Below are 16,076 nucleotides of genomic sequence, written 5' to 3' on the forward strand. Positions count from 1 at the left end.
GAGGTGTCCACTGGAAAGTGAAGAGTCATAGGGAGAAATGTGTTGACTTAAACTGAGCCTGTGGTAGAGCATTCGACTCTTAATCCCAGGGGTGTGGTTTTATGTCCCATGTTGGGTGCCAGATATCATTTGATGTCAGCCATAGGTGCCACAGGGGAGAGAGAGAGAGAGAGAGAGAGAGAGAGAGAGAGAGAGAGAGAGAGAGAGAGAGAGAGAGAGAGAGAGAAAAGCTCACCAAGATGCTAAGCCTTCATTTTCTGGAGCAGAGGGGTTCAGCCTTCTTGGAAAAGACTGACACCTAGCTAGCTCACTCCAGGTAACTTTAAAAGGTTAATAGGGGCTGGAAAAGGTTCCAGCTACCAAATTATCTTGCTCTTGCTGCCTGTGAGAGCACACAACCCATACAAATCTCAGTTCCTTTTGATTATGGCTAACCACAATCAAAAGTAAGAACTCCAGATTTGGCAGGAGTGTCTTAGGACCAAGGTCAGTGCAGCTGCAAGCTCTCATGGACCACCAAGTGCAGATTCTCTAGATAGACAACATTTCTTCAAGGTTTAAACAGTCTCAAAACAATTTCTCAGTCTCTACTGATTAAGCCAAACATAACAAAGGCTTTATTATACATTTCACTCAAAGCCAGACATAAGAGCTTTACGTTACATATCACTACAAGAGAATCCATGTTTTTCCTACCTAAGGAAGAAATTGAGGGCTATGGAGCATGAGCAAATCAGAGCCTACCTGTGTTGCAACACAGCTCCTTAAACATGTGCATAATGTTCAATATGTCAGGGTGTTTGGATGTATATGTTTGGGTAAAGTTATAAGGATTAGGAAGAACTGTTTTTCCTTCAAAAATCTTCTAGGGAGTCTTTCCTGGCCTCATAGACACTGCATGCACATGGCACACATATGGACAAAGAGGCATATACCCACACACACCAAAACACACACACACACACACACACACACACACACACACACACATACACACACACACACATACACACACACACACACTCACACACACACCTTAAAACAAGCAAATGCTGCCAATCAGAAGATTTTGTGCTTCCTATTGGCTAGCATGCAGGCCAGTTCAATATGCATTCCAGATCAGAACAGCTCCCTTCACCACATCCGTCGTCACCACCACCTCTTGCAGAATCTAGAGGCTGATTCTACAGAGCTCAGTGCTAGCAGAAATGAAAGCCTTTATCGCAAGGAAGCCAAGAACATGTAATATAGTTGAGCCAGCTAGAGATTCCTATTTCAGGTGTCATTACTATGTATCCTAAAGGACAAGGAAGCCAGCACCATACTACAGTGTGTACTTGTTTGTTTTTGAGACAGAGTCTTACGATCTATCCCTGCTTGGATTGGAACTTTATATGTAGATCAGGTTGACAGCAAACTCACAGAAATCTACCAACTTCTTGCCTCCTGAGTGCTAGGATTAAAGTCACATGTCACCACACCCAGCACTTTAAAGGGAGTTGGAGAGACCTTTGATGTGGGTTCTGAAAACCCAACTCTTGATGGTTTGGTCATGAGCCTTAGCTTTTTAAAAAGGAGTAGGCTATCCCTCCACCCCACTACAATTTTAAAAGGGATATATTGCAAAACCCAGAAAGTCTTGTATAGAGGTCACTGGGATTTCTCAGCCCCTAAGCAATCCTTAGTCACCAACAGTACACGTAGCATGAAGGTAACATGACTCTCACACTGAAAACTATTCCCAGGAGCAGTACTAAGGGTAACTAGATAAGAGTTCCTTCTAGCAGAGGAGTCCCCTGGGCAGCCACCTGGGCTCTACAAAGAACTTACTTTAATGCTGAGAACACAGGCAAAAAGCAGACGTCAAAATAACTAAAGCAATTAGAGTATCGACCCAGATAGCCTAATTCCAGAGCTCCTAGACGGTTATTTACTGGTTCTGTTGCCTATCAAGATAAAATATAAATGAGTCTGTCTGTAATCTTTGAGTGTGTAACATTGAACAAGTCACGTGGCCTCTTTGTGCCTCAGTTTCCTCTCTGGGTGTGAACAGCAGTGACTGGAATGGGAAGCTGTGAGAACCTTGTGAACAAACACAGAAGAGTCCATCAGCATGGTCTTGCTGGTGCTACTCTCTTGTTATTTATGCTGATGGCAAATTCCAGGTTCATCCCCAAGGAGTGAGTGCTTTATGTCTGGGCCAAAGCTGCTCTGGCCCCACCATCCTGACCGAGTCTTCTCAATACTTTACCGCCAGCTTTCAACAAACCATTAGAAATTAGGTCTCCAAATGGCCTCAAACTCTAGGGAAGGATGTTTTGCAAGTTCAACTTTTGCTTTCTGCTATTGACTAAGTCTCATTCATCCAGACCACTGGAGGATGTTAGTTTTAATTAGGAAAAGAAATTAATTCTGGAATACTTTAATTTCAGTGCAAAATTCATTAAACTTGTATTATTGTGTGTCACTCAAGTAAATATGACTTACTTCTTGTCCTTTTAGGATTCGGATTCATGGGAGAAAGATGGATTTGTACAGATTTAATACAGTGAAACCAGGGATATCAGTGGCTTGTGAAGGAAATTAGTTGACACTGAGAGGTCATTGATGAGATTCCAAGCCAAGGTGATAGTGTGAGCAAGATGATAAGGGTTTTGAGAATTCCCATGTGTTTGAGACTGTTGAGGGCACTACTGTAGCAACAATGGTGATCTGGGTTGGAGGGGGTACATCTAGAAAATTAAATACTGAATAGCATGGATTTTACATTTTAAGAAAACATGTTACCAGCATTCATTAAAAATAAGACCCCAGGAATTATTACAATGTATAGGCAGCAGTAATTTAGTCTGATGATTTCAAGTGGACAAATATTTCAAAGGTATTTGAATTTTGTAGGCTGTCCTAAATTTCTAAAATGTTCCTCTTGAGTTTGTGCACTTTACTATATATGTGCTTAGGCACTTTATTTTAATCCAGAGACTAAGGATCAAATAGCATTGTTCCATTTCATCAGAAGTCTCTATTTGTGAAGTATTCAATCCATGGTCATCAACTTACATTTTTTAATTGGTCTCATCAGAATTAAAAATTTTGGTTTGGCATTGTCTGGGCAGTGGTTCATTTACGTATTTTACATATATATTTATATATTTCATATAGAGAGGAAACTATGATCAAAAGCAAAAACCACAAAGCACAGGAGACAACTAAATAAACAAACTTAATTGGCTTGTGATTTCAAAACTTCAGAGCCTGTGATGTGCCATAGTCACTATGAAAGTCTAAAGAAGACAGAGTAACTCACAGCTCTGAAAATAACACGGTAAGTGTTTAGAGGACTGCTCAGCATCCCCAGAGGAGCACCAGTGTTGCAGTGTTCTGTGGATCTCCAGTAAGAACTAAGGAGGTAGAGCTACCCAGCTGTCACATGACAGGGGTCAGAGAGTAGCTATAGCAGGTGGTCAACCATCAACCGGCTGCATAGCTGAACGCACACAATGAGTTCCTGCGATGGGAATCCTCCTCATGTCTTGTGTCTTATGGGATGATATAATTAATTTTATTATAGCTTAGGTTCCTCCTGCAAGCCATTATTTTCCTATAAAATAAACACTGCCTACAGGTACCTATTATAATAACTACCACTTTTATTTACAGGTGTATCTTGGCAATGATATACTCCTCTTAGTCACCAGAGTTTGTGAAGGTATTTCTGTCTTCAGCTATTCAGGTCCGAGTCCAGGAACTAAACAGCCCTTGTCTTTCAGAGAACAGTGTCGCACGAGACTTGAGGCTATGAGAAGTGAATGTTATGAAGTTTTCTTAGTTGGAATGTTAGATTTGGAAGCTCCAAGAAATCTGGAGCCCTGGCCTCTGGAGTCAGAGTGTAGCAGGAATCTTAAAAGTTCTTATTAATAAAATCAAACTTGAGCCAGGTATTGGGGTGAACTGGAAGATCAGAAAGACAGAACAAGCCACAGCTACCTCACCTCACCAGTTCCTCAGCTGATCCTGTTTCCTCAAACTGGAAGCCTCTGTGTCCTCATATCCAAATGGCTCTCAGCTGAACTGTGCTGCTCAAAACCTAATTGCTTAACCAGCTAAAAGCTTCTAGTTTCTGGTTTTCATGCTGGTTTTGCCATCACTCCCTGGGATTAAAGGCTCACTTCTTGGGATTAAAGGCGCGTGTCACCATGCTTGGCTGTTTCCAATGTGGCCTTGAACTCACAGAGATCCAGAGGGATTTCTACCTCTGGAATGCTAGGATTAAAGGTGTGTGTGCCACCATTTTCTAGCCTTTGTATCTAGTGGCTGTTCTGTCTCTGACCACAGAAAAATTTATTAGGGTATACAATATTTTGGGGAACACAATACTACCACAGTCAGAGTCTTATGGAAGAGGCTGCACCAGCTGACCTTAACAAGCCCCACCCCCGGAGTTAGAGTCTTGTTGGAGTGGCTGGAATGCCTGTCCTTAACAAGCCCCCAGGTGGATGAGGAAGCTGGTTGGCAGATGGCCTACTGTGATGCCAAGGAGACACTTGAAAGCCTGCCATCTTTGTTCATGAACTCCTAGAGATGCAGGTGATATCGTAGCTAAATCAGATGCGAGCATTTTAAATGGTTTCCTATTGGAAAGAATATAATGATATTTCAAAAGAGAATCTCTAATAATTTTTTTCTGCCTCTGGTTTTCTGTTAACTGATGGTGAATTATATACTAAAGCTTCCTCAGAACTGTGATAAGTTACATTGTTCAGCTACCCGATGTCATTGTCTCAATGGCTGCCTTAATCAGATCACCTCTCCCCAAAGTCAGATTTCTTTGTCCAACTCCAACTGAGTTTCTACATCTAGATGTCTCATAAACACATCAGAAGCAACCTGCCATCTCTCTCCCCAATGCTACCCTGATTCTGTTTTTCCTCCATCGGTCGATAGCATTGACCTAACTACCCAAAGCTGACATAGAAGTCCTTACCTTATTCTTCCATAAGAGTCACCTCCACAGTCTAATCAAAGCCAAACTTCATCTTTCAAGTTGATTGTGTCCTAAACTTGATTCTGCACTGCTTAGCCTCTCATTTCCAGAGTTGGACAAATAGGCAAATACTAAAAGCCTCTTTAGAATATTGTACAACATTTAATATGCATTTCTGCAAATGTTGTATTTCTGAAAAATAACCACAGTGATAGAAAAACAGAACTTTAAGTGAGAGTTTAATTTTTAAAGGAAGAGTGGCATTATTGAGCACACTCTCTGAGGGCAGTGGTCCAAATGGTTACAAGAGTCCGGCTGCATCCCACAGCAGAGGGTGGAACCATAGCTCATATGTACACTGAAGACTGAAGACACTACTACCTAATCATGATGAAGATGTGTTTTTATCCTATAAGAAATCCAGCTTCTCAAAAATATGGTTACAGTTAAAATAGAGTGCAGACCTAGGGAGGCTCCTCTGCGGGTATTGTGAAGAAAACTCCGGCTCTCTCAGAAGCTTTGGAGGTTGATGTGTCTACAAAAGGTATCATTTTGTGACAACATTTGTTTTCCTTTGCTTTTTGTTGTTCTTTTCCTAGTGAATTTTGTGGCTAGGCTAGTAGATTATTGACTTGTTTCTTTGTCATTGTGGTAGCTGGACTGAGTTCTCCCCACTTCATGATACTGCTCACAGTGTCTATTAGGCAACTAAAGTTTTGTCTGTAAAAGTTCATTAGCTGTTGTATGCCTGTGGAGAGAGAAGGAGAATTGGTTGCAAAAAGGGCCAATGCACTTTCTATTCTACACTGTGGCAATGATTCCAGCACTGTACATATTTGTCAAAACAAATTCAAATAAACTTTAGTCACATATTAATAAACTTGACTTTTTCAAAAGCCACCTACTTAGGCAGTAGCCAATGATCAGGGGAGGAAAAAACTGGACCTGGATATTTCAGATATAAAATTAAAGGGGTTACACTGTTCCTGGGGGATGAATAAGGTCAATGGGCCAATAAACATGATTTATTTACAGGATCAGAGGCTGAGAAGCAGCTTTTAGTTCCCAATAAATCAATGGGGATGGAAAAGGGGAGAAAACACGAGTCAAGCCCGAGTGTTGCTGCTGTTTTCCTTCTTCTCTTTTCCACTCCACCCAACCATTTATGTATCTCTGTTTTTCATCTACTTGCAAATTTAAATCTCACGACGGTGCTCTGCAATCCAGGAGCACAAGGCTGGCGGGACACTCATGACGTTCTGCTTCATTTCTCTTGATGATGCATTCATTCAATCACCTACAAATTTTTTATTGATTAACCCAGACAAGTGGAGCGCTGTTTTCATGCTCAGTATATATCCTAGTGTAGGACCCAAACCAGAACAATCACAAGAAACAATGAATACATCAACAAGTGAATGAATGAATAACTCATTCATATTCATAATCATATTAAGATAAATAAGCTGATGAAAGAAAGTTTTAGAAAATTAAAGGAGCTATTATGTGTTGACTCTGTTCTTCCCAAGTTCATATGTTACAAGTCCAAGCCTCCAGGACCTCAGAGCACTATGTTTGGAAATGAGGGCATTTGGGATGTAATTACGTAAGATGAGCTCATTCACCTGGGCCTGGATCCAATATGATTTGTATTTTTATGGGAAGGAGAAACTTGAACACAGACAGACAGTCCCACAGAAAGAATACTAAGAGAGCAAGGCAAAGATGACAGTGATGTGTCTACAAGCCACAGAACACCAGCGGCTGCCATTGCTAGAAGCTAAGAAGGGGGAATGGAAAAAGTTCCCTGTTCTCTTCAGAGAATCAACCCTGTTCATGTAGAAATGTAAAATGAGTCATTTCTGTTGGTGACGCAACTTACTTTACCTTGTTTTCCTACAGTAGCCCCAGAAAATAAATTCCAGGCTATGAAAAAGCAAATGAAAGAGAACAAGGGTGGTCAGGAATCTTTAATAGGAGCCTGGCTCATCTTAGTCACTTCACAGGGAGACCAAGAAGTGGAACCGTTCCTGTCACCTGCTGGAAGAGCTGGGTTTTGGTCCTTCTTCCTTCGTCTCCATCCTCCATATACACGTCTATAGTAGCTCATGGGGATTTTATTGAGTGATATATTTCTATTGTCGTCTACCCACCAGATCAGGATCATTTCAAAAGGACCGTCTCATCTTGATTCCTATGTCTTAATTTCTACCACAAAGCCCCAAGGCACACAAATTCATTAAGAATTTGACATGCATGCATTGTGTTTCCATAATGAATATGTAATTTGATGTAGATTGAAAATATAACCTGTCATGAAACAGGGCTTTTCTAAGCAGTTCACTGGGATACAAGACTTCCTGAGTCTCTGAGAGACACTAGGAAGAGCTTCTCTCTTGTGTGAGGATTGTGCCTGATTCTGACAACCAGGAGGGACAACGTCCCCACACATCTCATCTTTTAAAAGTTTAAATGGGCTAACACATGCAATAAATGTCTGGCATTGGCTAAACGCTTAAAGGTGTTAACCACTTTATTAATGTTCTTAACTGTACTTTCAAAGTCGTTCAGTGATTTACTGGATATCTACTATGCACCGGGTCACTGGGTAAAATGGGGGCATGGGATTGTTTTTAGTACTCACCGACTTCCAGTCTCATGGGAAAGAAGATAAATCAATCACAGAATGAATAAAAACAGCAGTTATGATCATTGCTATGAAGGGCAAAGCCTGGTGTTTCGAGATCACAGGTAGGAAATTTCACTGGTTTAAAGGTCAGGGACAAGGACTTGAGGTTTTAGATGTGAAAAATGATTGGCTCCTGAGGACATGAAGAAGAGTGTAACAGATAAGAAGAGTGGTCACTTCAAGATCAAAGAGTGATAGGATCTTTCTTGTTAAGGAGGGGAAAGAGGTTGGTGTGCCTTGGGTGAAGCTGCTGATAGGTGCCTGACTCCAGGTGAGTTCAAATGCAGCAGCTAGCTAACACAGCACTGTCACTCTGTTAATCATTTGGTGCACAGGCCTTTGTATGAGTTGTTGTAGGTGAGTGATGGGCAACATTGTGCTCAGTTTCATTCTGAATATCTCTCAGATCGCAGAGTGGAAAATGACGAAGATGTACCTCGTGAGAGGGAAGGATGATGGTAACTTGGGCTCAAGTAGTCATGATAGAAATGAAGAGAATTGATGGAGTAAAGGTCTACCAAGGACCAGCACCAGCCAGCTAGCTGGCTTATGTCATGGCTATGAAGAGTCTAATTTTTCATTATACAGATGCTATAAAGAGATGGTTTGGGACATACTGTGTGCTTTGAGACATCCAAATCTCTAAGGTGCTTTGAGACATCCAAGTGAAATGTGCATTGGTCAGTTAGGAATGTGGGTTCATGGTGCACGAATGAGTCATATAAACATGAGGTCCCAAGGCTGCCATTGTCTGAGGGAAAGATGTTAGCGAGAGGGTATTTTGTGGTTTGATATGGAATACATAGCCAGCCCTTGGGAAAGAGACGGATCAACTGGCTCAATGTGTCATTATTTCTTCCATTTCAGCAATTTCTATTTTGAGTCCCCAATCCACTGCATGGTTCAAACCTAACCACAGTCAGAGACTTGGACATTTCTTCAGAGCATGCCTTAGTTGAGGGAGTGAGTGGGGCTCGGACCTTGGTGTGGAGACATAAAATTTCCTCTCTTGTTTGTCCATACAATTATATAGTCTAAGTCCACAGGGCTACAGTGAGATGTCCATGTCCTGCCTGTGAGACCCCTGAGGTACCTGGCTCCTTTTTCTACTTCCTCACAGGTAGGGGGGAGATTCTTCTGCTTCTCTAGCTCTATGTTCCCAAACTCCGCACTCAGCCGCCTCACCAGGATGCTACCATAGGAACCAGGTCTTTCATGCCCTCTGCTCCCAGTACTTGCCGCCGCTGCCGCCACCGCCACCGCCGCCGTCTGTAGTCTTTCTTATCTCAGCTAGGACGTGGGAAGCAGCAGTTCCCTTCCGTCTACTGAAAGCCTCTGGAAGATCCTGTCATCTCTCAGCGGCTCTAACCACACCAGGTGTGGAACGAGGCTCCACTCTGATTCTTACCTAGAGTAGTCTAATTTACCTTTGCTACAGGGTCACCCCTGTTTCCCCCAGGGCTTTGGCTTTTGAAAACTTATGGAGCAATAAGTAGCACTTTTCATCTTCTATTTCAAATGATCTTTTCTCCAAAGAAACAGTTTCCACAGAGTCCATCTAAGCTCCTCAAACGCAATAGGAAATAGCATGAGAGAAAAGATCGATGTTTAGAAACTAACCCAGGACACAGCCAGGAAAAGAACATTCTCAGGGACAATTCTTGCAGATCAAGACTTAGAGTTTTCCTCTCATGACCTCTTGTCCCTAAAGTTCTTTACTTAACTATGGGTAATATATGCATGTAAAACAAATCAAACATTAACTAATAAGAAATCATAAAGAAATTAATTTTAAAGTAATCATTTGATATGCATATAATTTTTTTATATATTTTATTTTACAATACCATTCAGTTCTACATATCAGCCATGGGTTCCCCTATTCTCCCCCCTCCCACCCCCTCCCCTTACCTCCAGCCCACCCTCCATTCCCACCTCCTCCAGGACAAGTCCTTCCCCGAGGACTGTGATCAACCTGGTAGACTCAGTCCAGGCAGGTCCAGTCCCTTCCTCCCAGACTGAGCCAAGTGTCCCTGCATAAGTTCCAGGTTTCAAACAGCCAACTCATGCAATGAGCACAGGACTTGGTCCCACTGCCTAGTTGCCTCCCAAACTGATCAAGCCAATCAACTGTCTCACCTATTCAGAGGGCCTGATCCAGCTGGGAGCCCCTCAGCCTTTGGTTCATAGTTCATGTGTTTCCATTCATTTGGCTATTTTTTTTAATAATTGAGTAAAACTGAAATTTATTATATGCCACAGTCATCCTAGGGACCTCCTTGCTATATATATAGCCTCCATGGTTCTATGGGTTGTGGTCTGATTGTTCTTTATTTTATATCTAGAATCCACCAATGAGTGAGTACATACCATAACTGTCTTTCTGGGTTTGGGTTACCTCACTCAGGATGATTTTTTCTAGTTCCATCCATTTGCCTGCAAATTTCATGCTTTCATTGTTTTTCTCTGCTGAGTAGTACTCCATTGTGTATATGTACCACATTTTTTTCATCCATTCTTCCGTTGATGGGCATCTAGGCTGTTTCCAGGTTCTGGCTATTACAAATAGTGCTGCTATGAACATAGCTGAGCATGTATCTTTATGGTATGAATCAGCATTCCTTGGGTATATGCCCAAGAGTGGGATAGCTGGGTCTTGAGGTAGTTCGATTCCTAATTTTCTGAGAAACCGCCATACTGATTTCCACAGTGGTTGTACAATGATATGCATATAATTTTAACATGCACTAAACACAAAAGTGACTGTGCACACTATTGATGTGGATGTGCCTATTTATTTTGGTAACAGAATTAAATCTTGGCTGAATATTTGATAGTACAGGATGTAGCATCTTTAGTGGTTCTCAGAACTAATTGCTATTTTAAATTTTAAAATCATCAAGGCTGATAACACTGCCTTGACAAAAATACATAGAACAAAATGGCACACACATGTTTAGGACCATTTCAGGAATTGTTAGGAACTCTGAACTAATCCCAAGCCAAAATTCATTTAATAACTATTTTTTTGAGACAAGGTCTCTCTGTGTAGCCCTGTCTTGCAACTCACTATGCAGATCTGGTTGGCCTCAAACTCCCAGAGATCCTCCTGCTTCAGCTCAGGTTAAAGTTGTGTGCCATCAAGCCTTGTTCCATTAATAATTTTTAAAGGAACTTTAAGTCAACAACTCAAACAGCAACTTTTCAAATCAAACATTCTAATAATATGTGATCCATAGATATATCAATTTGATATTTGCATGCTGATGGATGGCAGTAAGAAAATATTACAAGTTTCTGTTTTAATAGCCGAGCTGTTGTATTTTGTTGAGAGCAGAAAACTTGGCTCATGCTATAAAAGCACTGAGACTCATAACACAGGATAGTCTGGAATCAGAGCCACCATTTCAGGCAGCATCCATTGGTGTTGCATGGCATGATGGCAGACAGTGTGAAGTGCTCACACAATGTTCACAACTAAGGCTGTAAGCACAGCTACAGAGGTAACCTGATTTTTGTTAACACATTTGATTTAAAATGAATTTATCCAGAAATCTTTTACTCCTGCCAAATTCTGGGGCATTCCCTACATTACATTACATAAACCCATATAGGATGTGACTCATAGCTTAAGATATTAGATTCTAGATGTCTTCTAGTCAACTAAATTGCACAGATGTTGTGCAGAAGGAGATGCTGTATATACCTTGTGCATGTTCTATCAGTCTATAAATCTTAATTGAGACAGAAGTTCATCCAGTTCATTGTATGTACTGTTTTCCTTCTAGGTCTGTCTTAACTGAATTTAAATTGTGCCAAAATTACAAAAGTCCCTGAAATTAGTGACTCTAAAATCATTGTTCCTTTCTCTGTAGGTCAATAAAAAAATTGCTACAGCCATACTTCATAATACACGGTCTTTCAGTTTCCAAGAACCATAGAAGTTATGTACTGCTTTTCAACATTAACTTGTAAAGTGAGATTTGAATGTAACACAGCAAAATTACATTAAATACACTGACATATAATTGTTCCATTACTGGAAAAATAATAAATATTTCTAGGGGATAAGAGGAGAAAGTACCATACTGGATTTTCATTTTATTAGGAAAAGTTTTTAATCCCTATTCTATTCTAGTGAAAAACATGAGAAAGTTTCACATAAAAAGATACAGTCTACATTTACACAGGTATATAAGAGAAATATAAACCACCACTTTCCAGGCCATGGGGGCACAGACAGCAATAACTTCAGTTTAGGACAGTGTCCTCTGTGGCTTGCACTTTAGAACTCTGATATGAGTTATGGTGGTATTTTATTTGTACTGAAATGTGATTTTATTTGTATGTTAATAAATAAAGTTGCTTGGGGGTCAGAGCTAATAGCAAGCCATAGCAGAGCTGGGTGTTCGTGGCACACGCCTTTAATCCCAGCACTTGGTAGACAGAGCTAGGTAGGTCTCTGTGTGGTCAAGGATACAGCCAGCATTGGAGACACACGCCTTTAATCTCAATACCATAGAAGACCTGGAGGACTGTACATACAGGCAGTGACGAGGCAGTCATGTGTTTGGGTTTACAATCAATGAGAAGGCAGAACAGAAAGACCATATAAAGACAAACACACAGGAAGTAGGTCCCTTTCGAAGAGATCTCTTGGCTGAAGAGGCTAGCTGCAGCAGGCGGTAAGACTCTTAGCTCTGATCTCTTGACTTTCTTCTTTGCATTGGTTCTGTGTTTCTTATTTAATAAGACAGTTGGTTACATCTACAATGAGTTGTTCTTAACATGGCAGAGGTAGAGTGCAAATGTTTCAGTTCATCATGTTGTACAACATAAATACAAGAGTCTTCAGAAAAGAAGGTCAAGAGAGCAATAAAAGTCTAATATACCTTCTGATATAGATATTAGAAGTGAGCCTGATTTCCTTGTTATCTTTGCCTATTGATCACACTACCCATTATTCTGCATGTGACTAACCTGATTTTATAATGTTACAATGAAATGAAATTGCTTTGATAAAACAGGGCACATAGGGCATGGAAGAAAATTTCTGTTATTGTATGTATTATATTTTCTTCTAAGATGAAGATAATCTTCATCTTAGATAAATGAAATCTGACAGAAAGCAGATGGGAACAGATGGTCTGGTAGCCAATAAAAGTTCTCTTATAGATCTGGTTAGAGGCTCTGAGTGAGCAGCCCTAGTCATGTAACTCTGTGAAAGAACTTAATGACATAAACTTACAAAATTCTTCTCATAGTTCGTTGATGTTCATTGACCTATGTAGATCTGTCTGTGAGACCTGGGAACTGAGGACCTGATAAAATGGGGCACACTACAATCTAATGCTGAAGAAAAACTTTACTTTGGTTTAATGTCCTTTTATACACAAATGTAACAAAGAAAGCAATGATCCAAGGAACGTTGTTTGAGTTCGAGAAAACATGTAAATAAACACCAGTAAGCACATACTAAATATTAACAGAGCAGCCGTTTCCCAGAACTTCCTCAGGACAGACCAGTTTAAACACAACTGCCTGACACATACTATAGATTGTATCTGGGAAACAAGAATGCGAGGCAGAGGGCCATACCCAGATCCAGGGTGCACCGAGGACAGCGTTCAGCGTGTCTGTTACCAGACTGGGTTCTATAGCTCTATTCCAACACCCAACAAGAATAAACATATCTTACAAATTGAATGTAAATGTCTAACACAGGAGGCACAAAATCACACCCGAGAACAATCCAGAGAACAAAATGCACCTGAGGTAAAGGTCTCTGCCTTTTTTCCTGGAGCTTCTCTCGGTTCCCCAAGGCCTTGTTCACCATGGGTGATTCTTTTAGCCATGTTCTGACAAGAGTTAAGTGAAGGAAAGAAAAGCCCCTGGTTCTTAGCAATTTGACTTCATATATTGCATTCTTCAGTACATTTACATTTTCCCAATGCCTGTGACTGATTTTTCTAAAAATTCTTCCTAGCGTCAAATATCTACAATGTGGCTCCTGTTATAAATAGTGACATTTCCCCACTATTTATCAACGAGGGGCATGGTGCCTTCAAAGCAGTTAATTTCAGGTAAAAAAAATCTATTTTCTAACCATGGAACAGAAGTTTAATGTTAAGATCAGAGACATGTCTAATTCTTCATGTCAAAGCTTGTATTTTTATTCTGATAAAAAAAACCCGCGTTTTAATTACATTTAAGTCAGAAGGAAGTTTACCATGAAGGAAAAGATAACATTAACCTTGTGGTATTCCGTGGAAAAGAAACTGTGAGTTACTCAAACCGTCTTTTAAATTTCTGGCCAGCCGCAAAGCCAGCCATGGGAAATGAACAGAACATATGTGTCTCGGTCTGCCAAGGAAAGGCAGATGTTGCCTGAACTTTTAAAGCCACTTCAGCTGTGTTTCCAAACTGAAAGAAAAGGCCGTGGGAGTCACAGCTGTAATTGGCATATTCTTTTGTTCAGTGTGTCTAGCATACCTTCTAACTATTTATTCGACTCTTCTGATTATTAGTTATTCTGATTACTATTGTGTCTTCATAGCTAGCATGTGAGATTCATGAGACACTGTGTAGCTCGATGCTTCTTTAAATCTCTAGTAATAGCAGCACACGGCAGACTACCAATGAGGCTCTGCATTAACCCTCATCCGAGTGTACTGTTATTAATGCACAGTGCTTTGGGGGCTATGGCCTGAAGAATTCAATTTTGTTTATATTAACATCAAAGTAAGCATTTCCCCTTTTGTCTTCCAATGCCCCCCCTAATAACAAAAACATGGTAAATGGAAAATGGCTTTATAATGGATAATGAGGGACAAAAACAGTGAGAAAACTAGTGGGCAATAAGAACCAGTCACTCCAGAGAAGGAGAAAATCTTACCCTTTCAAAAATAGATAGGAATTAATTCAAAGAAAAAAATAATAGCCTTTTTTGTTTGCAAGGATGCTGGAGGCAGGGCTGGGCTGTAGTTGCCAACTTGATTATAGACTCACGATAAATATGGGTAGGATGAAATGTCATGTGTGTAGACCAGCCATGTTTCTAGAACGCAGCAGAGATGAAAACTCTACTGTATTTGTATTTGTGTTGTAGGGAGATGAGGAGGGGTTGCTATGGGTGAGGTCACAAATGTCTCTCCAGGTTTAATGGCTTTGTCACCCATCTGTTGCATTGTTAGGAAGTGGTAGAATCATTAGGGCCTACTGGGAGAAAGTTAGGTGCTTGGGTACATGCCTTGTAAGGGATTTCTCTCTCGTTGCTTCCTGGCTGTCATGAGGTAAGCAATCTTCTTCCATGAGCTCTCACACCACATTTTACTGTACACACCCACTGACAGGGTCTAAAACCTCTGAAAACTATCACCCAAAGTCAATATTTCAGAGACTTTGTCACAGCAACAGAAAGCTGCCTGGGAAATAGTAAATCATCTCATCCTTAGATTATGAGGAAAATCTCAAAGAATCCCAAACAAGGCCCCAGCCTCTAGATTTTCCATAAGCTTGCTTCAAAGATCTGGATTAGAAAGCTGGTAAATAAAAGCCTTTAGTAACGAGTCATTCAAAAGGACTAGTGTACAATCTAGTTTTTACAGAAAAGAGGAAAGGCAAAACCATTAGGAAGAACAATCATCAGAAGTGTCGTGAGATGGGTAACAGTTTTAATAAACACTTTGCCACAGATTTAAACAAATACAGTGAAGTTACGAAGCAAGATATAAAAGCATGTGATATCTAGTTGCCTGTGCCATACTTATCTTGAGTGATTCTTCCTCAGGACCTCGCAGTCTGCTCTGGAGCCTGATCCATTCCACATCCTGCTCCCACCTGTCAGTCTGTCCACCCTGGCTACTGTCTCTGAGATGCTGCCTCTGAACCACCCGCTGGCCTCTTCAGCTTTGGCTCAAAGAAACTTTCCCCTCAAGAAACTCCCAAGCCAACCAGGCTACTACTCTACCATGGGATTCCAGCCTAGAGGGCTGAAACCTCCTCTCAAAAGATAACCAATATCTTAAATCAATATGCCTAGATCTCATTGCAAAAACAAATAATATGATAAAATAAGAAAATGTGCACCCTTCCGTTACTAACCAAAGCTTAGAGGTGTGGAATATTCCTTTGTACTGTGTAAATATATGTCACTATGATTGGCTTAACAAACAAGCTAACTGGCCAGTAGCTGAACAGGATAAGGTTAGGCGGGAGAGCCAAACTGAGAATACTGAGAGGAAGAAGGGACGAGTGAGTAAGACGCCAACAGATGCAGAGAGAAGAAGATGGGCATGCTGTGCTGAGAAAAGGTACCGAGCCACATGGCAAAGTGCAGATAAGAAATATGGGCTATTTTTCTTTCTTTTTTTACTTTTTTCTTTTTCAGTTTTACATAACAAC

At 40.7% G+C, this 16,076-nt stretch overlaps 1 long non-coding RNA gene across 1 annotated transcript; it reads left to right on the forward strand.

Annotated features, from left to right (window-relative positions):
• The first annotated feature begins 14,878 nt into the window (after nt 1-14,878).
• On the forward strand, nt 14,879-15,754 carry LOC121832637 (uncharacterized). The gene is made up of 2 exons (XR_006076264.2): nt 14,879-14,965; nt 15,463-15,754. It is a non-coding gene; the product is annotated as an uncharacterized LOC121832637 (long non-coding RNA).
• Nucleotides 15,755-16,076: the final 322 nt, after the last annotated feature.

Source organism: Peromyscus maniculatus, chromosome 10, assembly GCF_049852395.1.
Source record: "Peromyscus maniculatus bairdii isolate BWxNUB_F1_BW_parent chromosome 10, HU_Pman_BW_mat_3.1, whole genome shotgun sequence".
Lineage (NCBI taxonomy): Eukaryota > Metazoa > Chordata > Mammalia > Rodentia > Cricetidae > Peromyscus > Peromyscus maniculatus.